At 42.8% G+C, this 18,351-nt stretch overlaps 1 protein-coding gene across 6 annotated transcripts in view; it reads left to right on the top strand.

Annotated features, from left to right (window-relative positions):
- Positions 1-18,351, top strand: part of Syt1 (synaptotagmin 1) — a 507,387-nt gene that overhangs the window by 478,095 nt on the left and 10,941 nt on the right. The window lies entirely within an intron of this gene.

Genomic DNA, 18,351 nt, shown 5'->3' with positions numbered 1-18,351 from the left:
GAGACTCATCTATTTTCCTGCTTCTAAATAAAATATTCTGCAGGCACTATTTCTTTGCAGCTTTTTTGATTCATTTCTTGAACCCAAGAGCTAAGTAGTAAATCGAGATGTAGTCCAAGAGATAGTTTGAGTACTTTAGGATAAGTCCCAGTTAGATGATAAGGGCAAAAATGCAGGTAATGGCAGAAAAAAAAAACCTGATGCACACACAAAACTAGGAAAAGCAAAAGAAACATCATCTTGTACTTGAAAATACAAAAGTTAAAATATTGACGCACACTGACCTGTTTCTCTGTAAATCAAATAATTCTTTCTCCATATACATAATAAAGCAAATATGCATTTTTTGTTTCTAATGTAGGCTGGGATGTTTACACTGAGTCACAGTAGGCCCCACTGAAAATTTAGTAGGCAAGGGCACAGAATAATCCCATAGGTTTCTGAGACATCTATGGCATCTGCCCCGCCTCCAAATGTCCTGCTGGAATCTATTTTACTTCTCTATGGGAGAAGCTACTTGGAGTCAAACACCATTAAATCAACATGCAAAGGAGGGAGAAAACGAATGTGGCTAATTGCATCTTGAGCCACGGTTGGTACAAATAGTTGTGGTAGGAGAATGGCTGAGCATGCCAGGGACACAAGTAATTTAGAGCAGGAGAAGTACAGCTGTGTATGAGGATGAGGCAGCAGATGGAAGGGAGAGAGAGAGAGAGAGTATGTGTGTGTGTGTAAAGGGGGTGTGCATATACGTGTGAACACTGGCAGGGTGAGAATGCACATGGAGCCTTATTTGTCTCACTATTTGAAGTTGGGGCTTTGTCTTGAAGCCTGGATCTCCCAGGAGAGTCCTGCTGTTTCTCTGGAATGTCGGGATCTAGCAATTGTTCCTCCTCCTCCTCTAGTGCGGAGGAAGTCCTGCACCTATAATCTCCCCTCATGAGATTAAAACCCTCATGCCTATCAGCAGATCTCCAGGGTAACAGAGGGAGTGCTGAGATAAGGCCAGGTAGAATGTTAGCTGACCACGAAACGAATGCAAGACACAAGCGTAGACATGGGGCAGAGCCACAGCAAATGTAAACCATCCATTACTTCCTCAGTATGGAAGAATGGAAAGAAGGCAGAGAGCCCTGGGGACTTCAAGAATCATAGAGACTTCTGAAAGAAGGTTGTCCCTGCCATTCCAAAGGCATAAACTTCAGAATCCACAGATTTAAGCACTGTGTCCCCTAGCAAGGACACAGTGGTGGACCTCATAGGCAAGCATCTGGCCTCATCGATGGCTACAGGACCATTTTTTTTTTCAGGTTCTTATTTAGGGTACCTACAGACTAGGATCATTGCCCCCTCTAAAGGTTTTTCACTTTGTTTCTGTATTTATGTACAATCATTCACTTATTTATTTCAAATTCACTTTTACTTTCTAACAATAATATGTGTTCTTAGAAAAGGAGTAACAGGCTTGCCAAGGCTTTCCACATCCACAGCCAGCCCTATTATCAGAGATAATTACTGCTACGCTGTCTCATGTATGTCCTTTCAGAAATTATACATATATATATGTATGTATAGATGTTATACACATACACACATATACCCTATGGGAATATTCTGTGCTCTTGCCTAAATTTTTAGTGGGGCCTACTATAATTCACTGTAAACACCTCAGCCTACATTAGAAACAAAAATGCATATATATCTTCCTTAAGTGTATGAAAAAGAAATTGTATATATGTTTTATATACATATATATTACATATAGTACATATAAATATTATCACACTCTTTTACTTGTTTCATGAATCTGTGTTCTAGTGATGTCACTCTGATGTTGATGGGTGATGGTGCTAACATGGAGATGTTGCAAGGCAAAATTTTATTTTTACGCCAGGGTCAGATTCATATTCTCCCTTGGCAGGAAAATGAAGTGGCCCAAACCAGAAAGAAAAAGAACTTCTCATAGCAAACAAGCTAGTGACTTAAAAAAGAAATAGAATTTTTCAGTTATTTTTATGATCTTGGAAAGGTACATCTTATGGGCCTATGGTCAGACATTTAACATACCTTGAAACTATTTATGGTCGGTCAATTCTCAGAACAATGGAAACAATTTACAATGTGTAATTCACAAGACTATTAAGGAAGAACAAATCAAAAAGAAACCAAGGTGACCTCTAGCTAAGGACATAATCAAAGTTTAACCTTGTTTAACTAAAGAGGAAAATGAAGTCAGCTGTCCCATAACAGCAAGAGGGATGGAATAAGGGCAGTTTGGTTGGAAGAGCTGTGAGGTGCTGTTGGAAGGTACATTTATAAAATAAAGTAACAGGCCGGGTGGTCAGTAGTGCCACATGTCTTTGATCCCAGCATTCAGGAGACAGGTAGATCTCTGTGAGTTCAAGCCTAGCGTGAGGCACAGAGAGAGTGCCAGACACGAGAGAGCCACAGAGAAACCCAGTCTTGAAAAACACAAACAAAATAACAAGTCAAGTGAAAATAATAAGATAAAACTGTCCACATCAGCGAAAAGAAGATGCTGGGCTGTACAGGAAAGAAACACTTCTCTACATAGAGGCCCCACGTCAGTCCAGTGTTTTCTCACCTGGGCATGTTGGATAACTACACATACTTGGCTTCCTACTAGTCTTTGTGCGAGTTCAAGTTCACAAGAGTGCTTTCAGTCATTCACCAATATATAGATTAAATGTATGGGGCTTGGTCTTCATAAACACTACTATTTTCAGTCTCTTTATGCACAAGAACTTTTTACAGGATGCCCTGTAAATGGACACACCAAATAGAAGAGAATGTGAACTCCCAGTGTTGCCACACCGCTGTACCAAAACACGGTTCCAATTCATAATCACTGAGAAAGCCAACTTTTGTCTCAGGATTTCCTGGTAGGAAGCACTGAGTTGCGCTGCCACAGACCCAGCCCTGCTGGCTTGGGTTGTAGGGTCTACCCTCTAACCCTTTGCATCCAGATTTATAGTCAAGTGGACACACTCAGCTTTCTCCGAGCTTCTCTGTTGAGCAGTTTGCACTAGTAGTGCCGCCTGATGGTGGCGTGACGTGGCATAGTCCCGTCCACACTGAGCATGCGTCATGTTTAGCTTTCTGACCACCATCAGAACGTTCCATTTCTAAATCTAAGGAAAAGTCAAATACCAAGGAGGGGAGTGGGAAGGCAGGCTTAGGGCTGTCGGGGAGGGCATCAGAAAGGACCAAGGCAGAGAGACGAATGAGGACACTAAGCAGGGAGCTGTGTGACAAACATGCATTCAGGTCTGAAGGAGTAACATCCTGAAGGAAGGACAGAGATTACTAGAGCCGTGGTTCTCAATCTTCCCAATACTGCGACCCTTTAATACAGTTCCTCACGTTGTGGTGATCCCCAGCCATAAAATTATTTCTGTTGCTATTTCGAAACTGTAACTTTGTCCGGGCGTTGGTGGCGCACGCCTTTAATCCCAGCACTCGAGAGGCAGGCAGATTTCTGAGTTCGAGGCCAGCCTGGTCTACAAAGTGAGTTCCAGGACAGCCAGGGCTATACAGAGAAACCCTGTCTCGAAAAGAAAAAAAGAAAGAAAGAAACTGTAACTTTGCTTCTGAGATATAGATAGATAGATAGATAGATAGATAGATAGATAGATAGATAGATAGATAGAGTGTAGAGTGATGTAAATATCTGGGTATTCTGATGATCTTGGCCAATTGCTATGTGACCCAAAGGAGTCCCAACCCACAGGTCGGGAACAGCTGACTTAGTGGGTAGAGCTGCTAGCAGGGCCGGGAGGAAAGGCACGAAGTTTATCCTTGGCTGCTTTTGTCCGGTGCTCAAATGCTTCTCAGAAACGCATCTGCGATCTTTACCCACGCTCAGCTACTACGTCTGTGCCTTCGCACACATACTTTGCTGTTGATTAAAATCTAAGCGAGGAATGGAAGTTACTGGAGTTTATCATTTCCTTACTAAAAGAATAGATAAAATAGAACTGGATAAGCCTATATTTCAAACCACAAACTGGGAAATGCCTTTCTGTTTTTAAAGAAAAGTAGCCTGGGACTCAAATTCTATTACACATGCTCTTCGATCAGGTACAAGGAATGTGCTTTTGAAATGATGAGAGCTTCAAAGAAATATTTTTTAAAATTTAGATTATTTGGGGGAGGAGGCATAGAGAAAAACAATGTTTGAAATCCTGTGCAGTTGTAAATTGGAAAAAAAATACAAGATTCCTGATATGTAAATGGGTGCTGTTTCTGTGCCTGAGTCGCCTGTGATACCCAACATAATATACATATACATATACATACACACACACACACACACACACATACACACACGTACTTTTAAAAGTATAATTCAAACTTTTAAACCCAGTTCTCAGAAGGCAGAGGCAGGTAGCTATCTCTGATGATCAAACCAGCCTGGTTTACATAGGAAATTCCAGTATGGCTGGGGCTATATAGTGAGACCGTGTCAGAAAAAAAAAAGAGCCCCTTGGACATTAAAAACGGTGGACTAATGAACCTTTTCACTCAGTTTTCCTCGCTTCTGTAATTTCTAATTAAACCTGTATTTTCCTCCTAATCTCATGTTCTTAGAATTTAATCAAAGCATAGGTGTGTGAGAGTTCGGAGTTTTGTTTGTTGGTTAGCTGCTTTTCTTCTGCTCTTGACGTGTGGTAGATTGATTGGTAAGAGGAAAGTGTGAATGGTCATGTAGAGATGTGCCCTGTTGTTCTTCCTCCAACTAGAGCTCTGCTCGTGGAGCCTGTCCCATTCAAATGAGGGCATGCCTCCTCCTGCCCGGCCATCTTCCTTCCTACCTTGCCTTCCTCCCATCCTCCATACCAGTCAGTGGCCCACGTCATATACAAAAACATCACGATGTATTTCCAGTTTAAAATCTTTAACTGGTTTTAGTTAAGCTCCATGCTGCTAACTAAAATTCATGAAATTCAAGTTACTTCGAAGTTCGACAGTCCCTTCCTGTCCAAGGTTCTCTTAGTGACACCACATTAGTCCTCATGAGCCTTCTATTCAGGATTCATAAGATGACCGCTCTGCACAAGTAGAAGCTTGCCGCCATCTTTCCACCTGCCTTCCATGGAACCTGGAGATCATGAGCCCCTGCTCCGAAGTGCTGTCTCCCAGACCCTCTTCTCCTAGGGTCCCTGTGAAAAATGAAGGCAATTCTACTTTTTTGCAACTGCACAGGACCTGAGGCTCCCCATTCCAGACAGGTCCCTAGGTGACTCTGAAAACTCACCGATGAGAAGATTCAGACATTATTGTCACCCATCCCTCTGAAGAAACTGGGGATGAAGTAGATGTACACAAAGCTTAAAGGGCCACCCGACTTGGTGGTGTTCGCAGCATCTGCTAGACTGGAAGATGAGCTAAGTTCTTGGCACCCTGTTCCTTCTGGATTTTATCTTCCTAAATCACTGTCAGTATCTCCCGTGGAATCCCACAGACAAAGAGGAAACTGCTTGAATCCTGAGTCTTTTCAGCACTCTGCAAACCAAAGCCTCCATCCCTGTTATTACCACCGTCATCTTATGGCCTAGAAGATGCCTTCACTACCCCTCTCTGCAAAGAGTGGCTCTGGGTCTTTACAAAGTGCTTGCCTTGTACAAAGGAATGAACAAGGAGCCAGCAGAAGGCTTGGTCAGAGAGTTCGACCTTCAGGATGCTGGTTGGTCTGAGTAGGGAGAAGGAACATTTGTGGAAACAAATCTCTGTCCTGGGTTTCTACCATAATGTCAAATGCAGGATAATAATGGCCTGCATCAAATATCCCAACTGTGGTGCCAATGGCTCTGAGACTTGATCGGAGCCTAGTAGATAACATTTATGGACCAGCATTCAGTAGTGGAAACATGTTGGAATCAACATGGAAGTGATAATTATAAAATATGAGATATTATGAAATATCTCATATAAAATATGAAATAATTTAAAAATATGGAGCCATATCACCATTTAACTAGTTCAGACTCTATGGAGACAGTGGTTTTCAGAATTCCTCAAGATACAATATGAAGCTAGGGCAGATAATTATAGATAGACATATCAATGTCATTGAACACTATAGGTGCCTCAAAAGTCAACATCTAGCACAAGCCTTTGCCACTGGCTACTTTACTCATTTTGAATAAATAAAAGCAATAGTAAGTTCTGCCTTTCTCCCTGCTGTGTGCACTAACAATTTCAGATATTTAGTGCAGGGAATCGAACTCAGGGAATTACACTCCTAATCATTCTTTGACTAAAAATTTATTTCTGCACACGACCCATCACAGAGATTATGTCAGGAAACTAGGAAGTTGAAGAGGTAAGGTGCAGTAAGAAGGAAGCCTGCATTAGCTAAGAAAAACACAAACAAACAAAAACAAAAACCCTCCAATGAAAGCTTTCTGCAAAGGCCCATTAACCTACTATGCTTTCTGCCCCCGCCTCCGCCCCGCCCCCCGCCCCCCGCCCCCCGCCCCCCGCCCCACAAGTAACCTGTGCCTGTGAATCCACCAGGGATATGGCAAGCCCACATCACCAGAAGTAGGGCAAGTAGGATCATATTGGCTATAGGAGCTGAATGCCTGATGCAGAAGTTCCAGATAATGAGACTCGATTACATATCCAAGCAGACTTCTGCAGCATCAGCTGCCGCGCCACTGAATATGGAAGATGCTGTGCTGTCGACACGCAGCGGCTCATAACTGCAACCGATGCTGACTGCAGAGCGGCTCGGGTTTTCCTAATGAAACAGTTGGTGCATAAAACAGTCAGAATGTAACCCTCACCCATCTCCCCAACTCAGCCAAAGAAGACGTAAAGGACGCACCGCAGCCGGCTGTGAGCTCCTGCCTCTCTCTGTTCCTATTCTGTTGTCAGAGGTAGCTATTACATAGGAAGTACGAGAGTACCAACATGGCAAGGATGTGTGTAGCAAGAACCACTTGTGGATTTCTGCTAGTGATTGTGTTCAGAAAAGCTGGTGACACACAGACCCTGCATCCCAGGATCCCACTGGTGTGTAACGATCATAGATATTGCCTGGAACTTTGCATAAGCAGAGTATTCTTCGCTGTGTTTTCTCGGACAGCAGGGAATTGGAAACAACCCAGAGACCATCCTCAGAACAATTTGAGTATTTATCCATCCTAAACAGCAATCAAATTACCAAAGTTAGACTACACCTCTAGACTATAATATGGAGAGTGAAGTTGCAGATTTAGAATATGATGTCAATTTTTAAGTTTGAAAAAATAATAAGATACACAGGGTTGTGGTGCCATATATACAGTTGAAAGCACGTAAAACCAAAACCTAGCGTGTATGCAATAAAACACTCATAGGAGTGACAAGTTGTGAAAAGAGGCTTGAGAACCACAGAGCCCTAGTCGAGGTAATATCGCAAGCAGGAATACGCCATGGTTCTTGTCACACACACCCTTGCCACATTGGTCCTCTTATACTTCCTAAGTCTTTGGCCTATTTTGTTTTTCCCCCCTTTAAAAAAAAAATCCTGAAGGGGGCAGCAAATCCAGATAATTGCTGCTTGCTATGCTATATCCTGGCTCCTGGGTACCTTGCCTTTGACTGTCTCTCAATCAGTTGCTCTGCCACCCACTGTGTCACCCCCCATCAGCTTCTGGCTGTCTCTCAGGACTGATAAATATAATGCTATCTGGAATGTTCCCTGCTGCTCCTTCAATCCACATTCCTCACACATTTCTGCCTAATGGGAAGGGAGGGAAACAGAAGCAAGCCAGTCTTGAATTAAAATTCTTTTTCCAGTTCAAAGTCGCATAAAGGAGACGAGATGTGAGTGGACAGCCACATCTTCCTCCATTCTGAAGCAACGGCACAAAAATCTAATTAGAAGGCATCTCACACAGACACCAAGGACACTTATGTAAATTGGAGGGATGCTGAAGGGGTGGGCCGAGCCACTGCAAAGGGCCAGGGGTTCCTTTCTCTCTGTTGACTGGACATTTACTCCTTTACTTCTTGGTCACATTGTTCCTGGTTCCCCAAGGGGAGGAAAACACGTTCATTTTTAGCACACCTTCTAGAATTTCTCTCTTTTCTACTAACCTGGAGTCTTGCCACATTCAGATTCCACCAGGCAAAGCAGAATTCAAAAATGCATTCTTTAATGTAAACGGGGGGGGGGGGGGGGGGGGGGTGGAAGGCGGCACATAGGGAAATGGAGTTTCCATAAGGACTGAAAGTGACTGGGAAATCCTGTGGAAGAGTGGGAGGGAAGAAATGTAGGAGCCAGAGGGGTTGGGGATACCACAAGAAAACCTACACAGTCAACTAACCTGGGCCCATTGGGGCTCACAGAGATTGAACTACCAACCAGGGAGCCAGCATGGGACTGGCCCTCTGCACATATGTTACAGCTGTGCAGCTTGGTCTTCTTGTAGAACTCCCAACAGTGGGATCAGGGCTGTCTGACTGTTGCCTGCCTTTGGGACCCTTTCCTCCTACTGGGTTGCCTTGTCTAGCCTTAATAAGAGAGGAGGTGCCTAGTCTTTCTGCATCTTGATATGCCATGGCTGGTTGAGATCCATGGGAGACCTGCCCTTTTCTGAAGAGAAAGAGAGGAGGAGTGGGTGTGAGGGGAAGCCCCCACCCCCAGCCTACAAGTTGAGAAACACTGGCTTACAGAATATTTTCAAAACGACGTTCCTTTTATGTCTTAGACTCTTTAATATACGGATGTGTTTCCCAAACCTCTCAGGCAGAACTCAGAATAGCTGGATCTCCAAACTGAGAAGTTGTTTCCTCTAAGAACACCCAAAGGGTTTGCGTTCATAGGTTACACACCTTCTAGAAAATTCCAGGAGAGGCAGTCTAAGGTCATCCAGGACATGAGTCCTGATCACTGTGCCCAGAAATTCAGGAGACCCAAACTAGAGTATCCTTGGCTGAAGATCTGTGATGGGCTCTCTCTCTGTCTTCGTATGTTTGGTGCAGATGGCTCTCATGTTGGATGTTGTGGAAACATATAGAGAGAATATCTGGTGTGTTGTATGGATACATCACCTGTCAATTAAAAAGCCAATGGCTTAGGAGGAAATAAAAGGTGAGACATCCAGGAGGAGAAGGAATTCTGAGATAGAGCCAGGTGCAGAAGATCTGCCCAGGAAGATGTGAGTAGATGGACGAATGGTATCTAAGCACAGGCAACAGCCATGTGACAAAATGTAGATTAAAATAAACATGTTATCTAAGTTGTGATCTAGTCAGAGAAGAGTCTAGCTATATGGCCAAGGTATTTGTAAATACATTTTGAGTCCGAGTCTTATTTCTGGGAGCATGGGGCTGGGAGGAAAAACCAGGACCTAACGACAAGGGAAACACTTGAAGCCACACTATAGTTTGTTTCTTCCAACATGACTTGTTTTTTGGTTTGCTTGTTTTGTTACTGCTTGCGTTTGGGTTTTGCTTTGTTTTGTTTTTGTTGGGTTTGTCTGCTTAAATGCCGGAGACATGTTTTCTACCACAGACAGACATGTTTTCAGTGTTAAACACATGTCATCAATATTTCCTCTGTACTTTTTAGTCAGTAGATGTGACGATTCTTTAATGAAATCTCATCACAAGAGACTGTCCTCCCTGTCCTAGTTATCAGGGCCTCTTCTGACACTTCAGCTTTCCTCCTATGAGGAGACTTTGATGTCCCAACTGTCATCTGCTGCTTCTGTTGGTTGCCTTGTGTTTGAAGGCTAGTCTGTACTTCAGCCATTTTATGTGCAGCCATGTTTGCTGCGTCATCTTATAAAATTCATTCCATCCTAGCCATGTTTTCCTCACGTTCTTTAGTCTTGCAGCCTTTCCACTGTCCTAGCTCCTCTTTGAGGTTGCCACTTTCAGAGTTTATGTTCTCATTAAATTGATTTCCAGTACAGAGCACTTCAGAGGAATTTTGTTTTCTTCTTTAGATTATGTTTTCTTTAAAAGTTGGGGTTTCTGTTATTCTTTCATACTCCACATCCCTTTAAAAAAAAAAAAAGGAAGAGCTGCTTTTGTTCTCTTTTATTTGGGATACTTGTCTTACACATTTGGCTAATCACTGCTGTTTAACCATACCATACTTCTTGTTTATAATTGAATGGCTCTCTCTCGATAAGCTTCTCCTTGCTTCCATTTGCATTGACTCTAACATGTTCCACCTAAACTATGTCTTAAGGAAAGAGAGATACATTCCACTTTACTATACAGGTCTGAGGTAGATAGTAAGAGGAAGCACGGCTGAAACTTTGAGGGGATGCTGACATGTATCACAAACCCCACATCTTTCCCACTCCTTCGGGGACTGCTTGATGTGTTGTGTCTTTGTTGCGCAGGGAATGATGTCCAGGACACCAGGAAACCTGGGCAAATCACTTATCTACAAATTTATCCCTTGGAAATTTTGGACTAAGTCGTAAGCTTTCCTCTCAATCATTTCATGCTGCCACTTGTTGGGGAACACTATTGGGGTCTTTGTTTTCTCGAGTTGTATTTTATTTAGTTTTTCAGATACTCAACTTTTTATTGATTCTCTTTTCTAAGACACTGGGACTAAGCTATGTAAACAAATAAGACAAATGAGTTCATTTTCAGTGTGGAAACTTTCCTAACATATGGAGTCTAAAAGAAACAGCTCACTTCTGCCTAAGAGTTGATCCTCCATCCTTCAGACAAAAACAAGGACAACAATGGGAGAGTCGTTCAGGTAGCAGCCTGCAGACTTGAGAGCAACATTGAGTTCTGAAGTTTCCGTCAATTCTGCAGGAAGTCTACCTGGGACAAGCTGACAGGCAGGGTTAGGAAATGCCCTAGATCACATGGGCCCTTCTCTTTTCTGGACCAGCATTTAGTGGGGAGAGCTGAGTGGAGGTCACATGTCCTGTTGTGTTGTCTGAGTTTGTTAGAGTGCACTCTTTCCCTTACTGGGGCGCTAAGGGATTGAAGAGGCAAGAGGCTGTTTCTTACTGTTGACATTGTTTTTCAATTCAGAGAAGACGTCATGTTAAGACCTTTTTCTCGGCCTTTGATTTTATAATCTTCAACGGGAAGCAGCAACTGGCTCTTCTAATTTCTATAAAGCCATGACTTACAAATGCACATATGCAGAGGTTATAAAATAGCTCTGTCCTCAGAAGTCTCTTTTAAAGACACAGACACGCAATGCTAAAGTTGAAGTGCATTCGTTAGACCATCTCTCAGCCTCGCTTACTTCTCTTTAGCTGTGGAATATTTTCAAGTGGCGTCACCTTGTCCCCACTTGTTCAGCTATGTTCCTTCATATCTGAACATCATATGTGTTAGATAGGTTATTGAGTTTCATAACTTCTGATGTTCATGATTATTCTTGAACAAAGCCACAAGAATATCCTTTCTCTTTCTTAAGTTTGTCGACCACCTATCTAGGCAGCGCAGTAAGAAAAAAGAAGGAAGAGTAACTGCCTATCCCTGAATTTCTACCACCACATGGGGCTCTGTGTTCACATTAAAAGCTCCAACTACAGAGATTCCTTAAGCTTAACCTAAGCAGTAAAAAATACATTTGTGTTTTTAGATCCTAGAGTATCAAGCAAAGCATTACCTATAAATGGTCTTCCCAGCAAGCTATTACTTGGATAACAAAGAGACTATTTGCCAAGTGCTATACACTCTTTTTTCTTTTTTCTTTCTTTCTTTTTTTTAATTTACATCCCAAACACTCCTCCCCTTCCCGGCGGGGGGGGGGGGGGGGGGCTCTTAGAAACAGATGCAGATACCCACAGCCAAACATTGGACTGAGGTTGGGAACTCTTATGAAAGAGTTGAGGGAAGGATCAAAGGCCCTGAAAGGGATGGGAACCCCACAGGAAGACCAACAGAGTCAACTAACCTGGACCTCTGGGAGCTCTCAGAGTGTGAATAAGTGCTATATCTGAAGAAAATCCGGGTGGTTGTAGCTTCTTGTGTCATTATCTCGTCTCTAACATAATTTCCCCACTCCAGACATAGGCTCCTCACCCAGTTGCCTTGAAAACTGGTTACTATGGAGGTGACTACCACTACTGTGATGACCTCTTTAGAAGAATGTCTGTGTCAGCAGAAAACAACCACAGAGACAGCCTTGCAAAATTCATGCTCCCTCTGAAACTGCTCCCACAAACAAATGTCATGGATGCTGACAGTTACGAGCCATAGATTTGTTCACAATTAGGATCTGTTGGAGGTTTCTGTAAAATTGTAGTCTAAGCAGGCAAAAGCATGGTAGGTAGTGGAAACACCAGACGTCAGCGTTGAGATGTCTCTCATCTCACAAGCTGACATGCATGGCCATTGACTTAGAGCGCTAGCGTTTCTTCCATTTCCGGCCTCTTTTCCTGCTCAGCCTCTGTTCGGAGAGGATTTTTTTTCTGGAGAAAGTGGAGCATGATTGACAGATAATTGGTATGGACCGGGTTTCACAAACCGGCTGTTAATAATTCAAAAGCAAAGAAGGTACTCAGTAATCAAAAGTATGTCACAAAGCCAACACGCTGTCCTCTGCTTGGTCTATTTTTCTACAGAACATGTTTATGTGACTGGATGCAAACTTGGCCTTTTAAGTTTCTAAATGTTTTCCATTTATCATTGTCCTAATCTTTATAGTGATGGATGCTTCAGCTGATGTCGCCCTTTCGTTCTTTGGAGAATTTTCCTGGTACTCGTTTGTGGTGTACTTGTAAAAATTCCAATCCAAAAAGATAAAACTTTGTGTTTAAAGAAGCAGCAAGTCATAATACCAGCCATGTGTTACCAAAATAGGCTATTGATTCCATCAAATGTTGACTTCTCTGCTTCTATCAGCGTTGAATAGGAATGGTTTTACCTAAACTGCTTTAATAATGCTGATTGCATGTGCCCTTTGCCTCCTTTATATTATTTCTTATAAGAGGCATTAAAAACACAGAGTGCTTTTCTGTGTAATCAGAGCCCATAAATGGTAGTTTCTCTTAGAACATTGTGTCTGCCCGCTTATTTATTTATTTAATAAAGGTTTTTAACGACCACTTTACAGTGGCCTTCAGATTCAGTAACAAGTTGTGAGCTGTTTGGAGTGTGTTTACATCCAGCTCGGCGGGGTAAGAATTAGCCCTTTGGAAAGCAGATTTGGAATCCTAATCACCCAACCTCATTCTGGACAAGCTTCAGAGGCAGACCTCGGCCTCTGCTGAACCGGGCCGCTGGTGTCCTCGACTCACTTGTTCGGCACTCTCTTGGAGAGATTTTTCAAGGCAAACTGAGAGTTTGTCTCCCTCTTTGTCTAACCCTCGTTCCTGGGGATGACTATGGTGAACATTTAGCGCTAGCAACCCTTCCCACCCTGAAGCTAACGTGGGAAGAACGTGTCCAGCGTGTTCTTAACCTCAGCCACACCACAGTTAAAAAAAAAAAACCTAAACATTCCTCAGTCTTCCATTAGATAATTTGCATTACTAATAGGGACCATCTTCCATGCGATAAGACAGATTCATTCCTTCTTCAAAAGAACTCGTGGTCCGTAGCTGCTAGGGATCCGGTATAAGCTATTAATTCTGTCTGTCCAGAGATGCTGGATGATGGTTTTAATGTAACTTGATAACCTGTAGACCTGCTCACCCACGCAAGTGTCTCAAAAGGCAAATGAAAAGGTAGAGTCATGTCCTAGAACTGTGATGCTTCTGTCCATTTTGTGGATTCACTAGAAAGTCTAGTTAAAGGTATTGATGCCCTACAATTATCCAACTGGTTATTTTTATGAATTCTAGCTTGTCTACAGTAGTAGCGGCTGAAGTGTTTCTAATGAGCATCTCCGAGAAGGAACTATCAGATGGACCATTTGTTTTTTGCCAACTCCATTAGGCATCTTTTCTGTGTCTAGTGAGGAAGCTATTCCTCTGAGCTTTCCAAAGACAGCTCTGACGGGGTGATGCCATAGAAGTACCAGCAGTGTGGATAACCTCCACTCAAGACCCTTATAAACCACACAGATGCATCGGCAAATATTGGGTTTTGTGGGGATTATAAAAGGTGACACTGATTTGCAATGAGTGGTCATAACAATCCCGTGAAGACAGGATATTAGAACCGATCCATAATTAAAGGTGTCTTATGTGGATGCAAAGGAGACAGAGGACCCTAGGAAGATGTGTTCCACATGTCAGAGAGATGGCTGGGAAGGAGAGGAAATGGAACTCAGACAGGCTAGTAGAGATTCCCCATGTTATGTGTAAAACTTGCTACAGTGCATACTAGAGCTCCCTCTAACAAAAGAAGTGGAACAGGACAGGCCCTGAGCAAACTCCATCCACGACCCTGGTTCCATTGGAACTCAGGAGGAGATGAAAAGTCTAATATAAAACTGAATTCGTTGGTCATTAAAATGTTTATATGTTAAGATATTAAAAACAAAAAAAATACATAAAACCACAGATTGTGGTTTTAATTTAGAATTTTCAACCATTTGCCTTAGTAGTTTTAATCCTGGTCAAGGTAGCTCCCCTACCCACGCATCACAGGAGAGAGCAAGAGTGGATTCTATGGTAGAGTTTATGAACTTCATCTTTTCTGTTGTGGTTTATCCTATATTTTGTAGGGTGCTTAGCAGAATCCCTGCCCTTATCCCCTAAATCTCCATAGCATCCCTCCTTTTCTCTGTGGTGACATGAGAAATATATTCAGACATTTCCAGGGTTGGAGAGTGGGGTATGCCAGGTAGGGACTGAGGGATGCTGGGAGAATATAGATTCCAGGTCTGCTTTGATACATAAAATATGCATCTTCATTGTTTTTTTTCTAGATCTGAAACCAGTGTTTCTAGATCTGAAACCAGATTTAGAGGAAATGGATGTAGCTAGGTACATTGGTTCTCACTTTAAACTTCAGGGGTTCTATTACTCAAAAACAAGAAAAGATATCCTGCCATAGAGCCCTACTTCCAGACTTTTCTATCTTATAAAGTCTATAAGGGAACTTCTCATTTAAACTATTTAGAAATGATTATCCAATCACTTGAGCCCAAACTGATATGATTATCACATCCAGTAATATAAGTTGAATTCAGTGACCATTATCCAAAGAATAATGGATAAAAGGAATAATATCTGGAAATACTCAGAAGCTGGGTACAGCTCATAAGGCATTAGGCAAAGCAGTTGCAGTGAGGCTAATTCTCACCCAGAGAGCCATCATTGAAATAGAAGGCCATGGTCACCAGGGCCCACGGTCACTGTGGTAGTTAAGGAAGAAGACAGTATCATTATGCAAAATTGTCAGAATTAAAACGGCAGGCATGGTGCGTTATTTGGCATTGAACTGCCACTTTGTAGTTCCCGTTGTAAATACAAAAGGCCTTTAGTGCCTCCTTTATATCTCAATGCTTAGAGCCAGCTGTTTGGCAATTATATTTCTATGAAGTTAGCACATATTGACATTAGAACCGCCTCAGGGTAGAAGGGGGTGACCGAGTTCTAGGGCTTTAAAGTGGAGTCTAACAGTAATGGGGGCATTCCAATCTAGCCAGTACTTGGTCTTCCCAGAGTTCATCACTGAAGATACACGGTTTTTCTCAAACACACGTTTTCCCAAAAGAAGATTGTTCTTATGTTATTCAAGTGTCACAGAAATCCTCCAATACCAGAAGAGAAAAGAAAAGAAGAAAAGAGCAGAGCAGAGCAGAGCAGAGCAGAGCAGAGCAGAGCAGAGCAGAGCAGAGCAGAGCAGAGAAGAGAAGAGAAGAGAAGAGAAGAGAAGAGAAGAGAAGAGAAGAGAAGAGAAGAGAAGAGAAGAGAAAAAGGAAAAGGAAACGGAAACGGAAAAGGAAAAGGAAAAGGAAAAGGAAAAGGAAAAGGAAAGAAGAAAAGGTGGATGGACAGCAAAGAGGAGTTGCTTAAAGCTGCTGATTGAGAAGGCACTCACGTCCATTCTCTAGAAATGAACACTCACAGAAATCTTCAAGGAGCAGGCGCTTTCTATTTAGCTCAAAGTTTACGTGCTTCTGGGGTGATAGCTTAGCGTGCAGAACCTGCGTTGGTGACAGTGTTAGTACAAACAATGTATTCAGGTCCTGGGTACTATGCTCAGGAACTCCAGTTGGCAGAGCTGGCAGAGCTGGCAGTGACACTGGGAAGATCGGGTTACTTTGTATAACATCTGAGAAGAGAGGCACAGGGGGAAAAGATCTCATCCAATGTGTTAATATAATAGTAACAGTAGTCATAGTAATAATAATAATAATAAAGTAATAGGTAGCCATCTCATAAAATAAATCAGTGAAGGTTTCAGAGCAGAGGAACGAAAAGAAGAAAGTATCATCTGATAAATGAGATGGAGTAGAGGAGAGAATATCAGATCCTGAGAATCATCGGTAAGAGAGAGTTGCTGAGCTGCCTTCTGATGCTTGCTGCAGATGTTGCCGTATCACCAACACCCTCCCCACCCACCAAAGACAAGCTCTTCAAATCAAGCAAGACTTTTTGAACAGCATGACTCAGGAGCCTAGAAAAGGAAAGACAGTGACCAGAACAGCAGGGACATGACCAAAAGGCAGGGATGGCCTGGATGTGGCAGTATGAGCCTTTAAGGCCAGCACTCTGGAAGTCAAAGTAGGTGGATTTCTGTCTGATCTGCATAGGGAGTCCCAGGTCAGCCAGACTACACTAGGAGAACCTGTCTGCAAGCTCTGTACTTAGAATGAGTGGTGAGAGATGGGGAGTGGGAATGAATACAGCGCCTGAGACACCATGGAGGTGACAGCTCATCCTACCTAGACGTGGATACGAGAACACCAGGGCCAGATCAGTTAGAAAGAAACCGGCTATTGGAAAACCTATATGAATATGAGAATGTATTCGTATATGGAATCATTCTTTTAATCATACTTGAGTGTGAGCACTGGACCCCACGCTGTGCATCCTGTGACATACTCAGAAGGGGATGCTCGGGTGACAGAGTTGCAGAAATGCCTTGACATCCATAGAGATCCTCCAAGGCGAAGGCTGGCCAAGCAGTTGTAAACATTATCCCACAAGACCTGCATTATTGAAAACAGCTACGAAAATGGAGCTGCTCATCACCAGCAGAAGAGCCTCTCTGCTCCTCTAACTGACAGAGTTCATTGTTCCAAGTCATCACTGCCTGGGTACAGGGTTCAAAAAATGATTGGGTAGCCCTTAACATAATGATTTCTAGTTTCTCACTCTGGATGAGAAATGGGGGTGAAGAGGGGGAAAAAGAAAGAACTAATGAATCAAAGGGAGGGATGGAAGGAAGAAGGGGGGAGGAAGGAAAGAAAGAGGAAAGAAGAGAGGAAGGGAAGGAGGGAAGAGAGAGGGTAGGGAAACGGTGAGTGGGCAGGAAAGACGATGCTGTAGCTAAGTGGAAATGAGAAGGAAGAATGAAATTTTTCTCTCCGTAACAAACCTTAACAGGAAAAGGAACACAGATATGAGACCTGCCAACAAAGGTCATCACTTCATCCCAGACAATACATTCCAATACTGAGAAAGGCCTCTCTATTTCCTCAACTCTAGTCACACAAGGAAAGGATTACTAAATCGCTGATAGATAATATGCCTAAATGTGCCAACGTTCTAGGCGGCTTCAGGATCTCCAAAGGCTTGATAACTCAGAGTTGTGACTCCTGCTGTCCAAGGCCGACAGCCATGACATCCTGTTGAGGACTCTGACCTCACCTTCCCTGCTCTGCGTCACTTGAGACATTTATTTCAAGAATGGGAGAAAACCTTGCAAGATGCTAAGTTAGTTTCCTGTCTTACTCTTCAAGACCACTTCCTAAAGCAGTGATATTCTTCCTTTGATTGCATGTGTGATGGAACTCTTCATGAGGCAACCCTTTGCTTAGAGAAGGCATGGCACTAGGAGACCTTTTCTCTATAAGCAGTGGGACAGTGACACTACTAAACCAGACCTTTCTGTAGGCAGAAATAAAAATATATTGGAGGGTTCAAACTGCCAAGACCATTTATGGGGAGTGGGGGTGCAGAGAGAAAAGAAAAATAGTGGAAAGCAAGAAATTGGTGCATGTCAGTTAGCAGGGTGGGGGTCTGAATTGATACAGGCTGTCCAGATTGATCCAGAACTAGGTACCCTTGGCAGATGTAGTTGACCTTTTGAGGGAAGGTTAAGGAAGGGTCCTGGAAGATTAGGGAAAGTTCCTGGTAAACAGAACTGCCTTAAGAGATCTGCTTTTCTAGTAAACAGAAACCTTTAGGCTTATTTACCCAATAATAATCCTTGTGTTTACCTGGCCAGAGTCCTGTTTAGGACAGTGTCAGCAGCATGGCTATGTTGGGGGAAGGGTGGCTT

The sequence above is a fragment of the Mus caroli genome, chromosome 10 (genome assembly GCF_900094665.2).
Source record: "Mus caroli chromosome 10, CAROLI_EIJ_v1.1, whole genome shotgun sequence".
NCBI classification, from domain to species: domain Eukaryota; kingdom Metazoa; phylum Chordata; class Mammalia; order Rodentia; family Muridae; genus Mus; species Mus caroli.
This window is presented reverse-complemented; position numbering and strand designations above follow the sequence as displayed.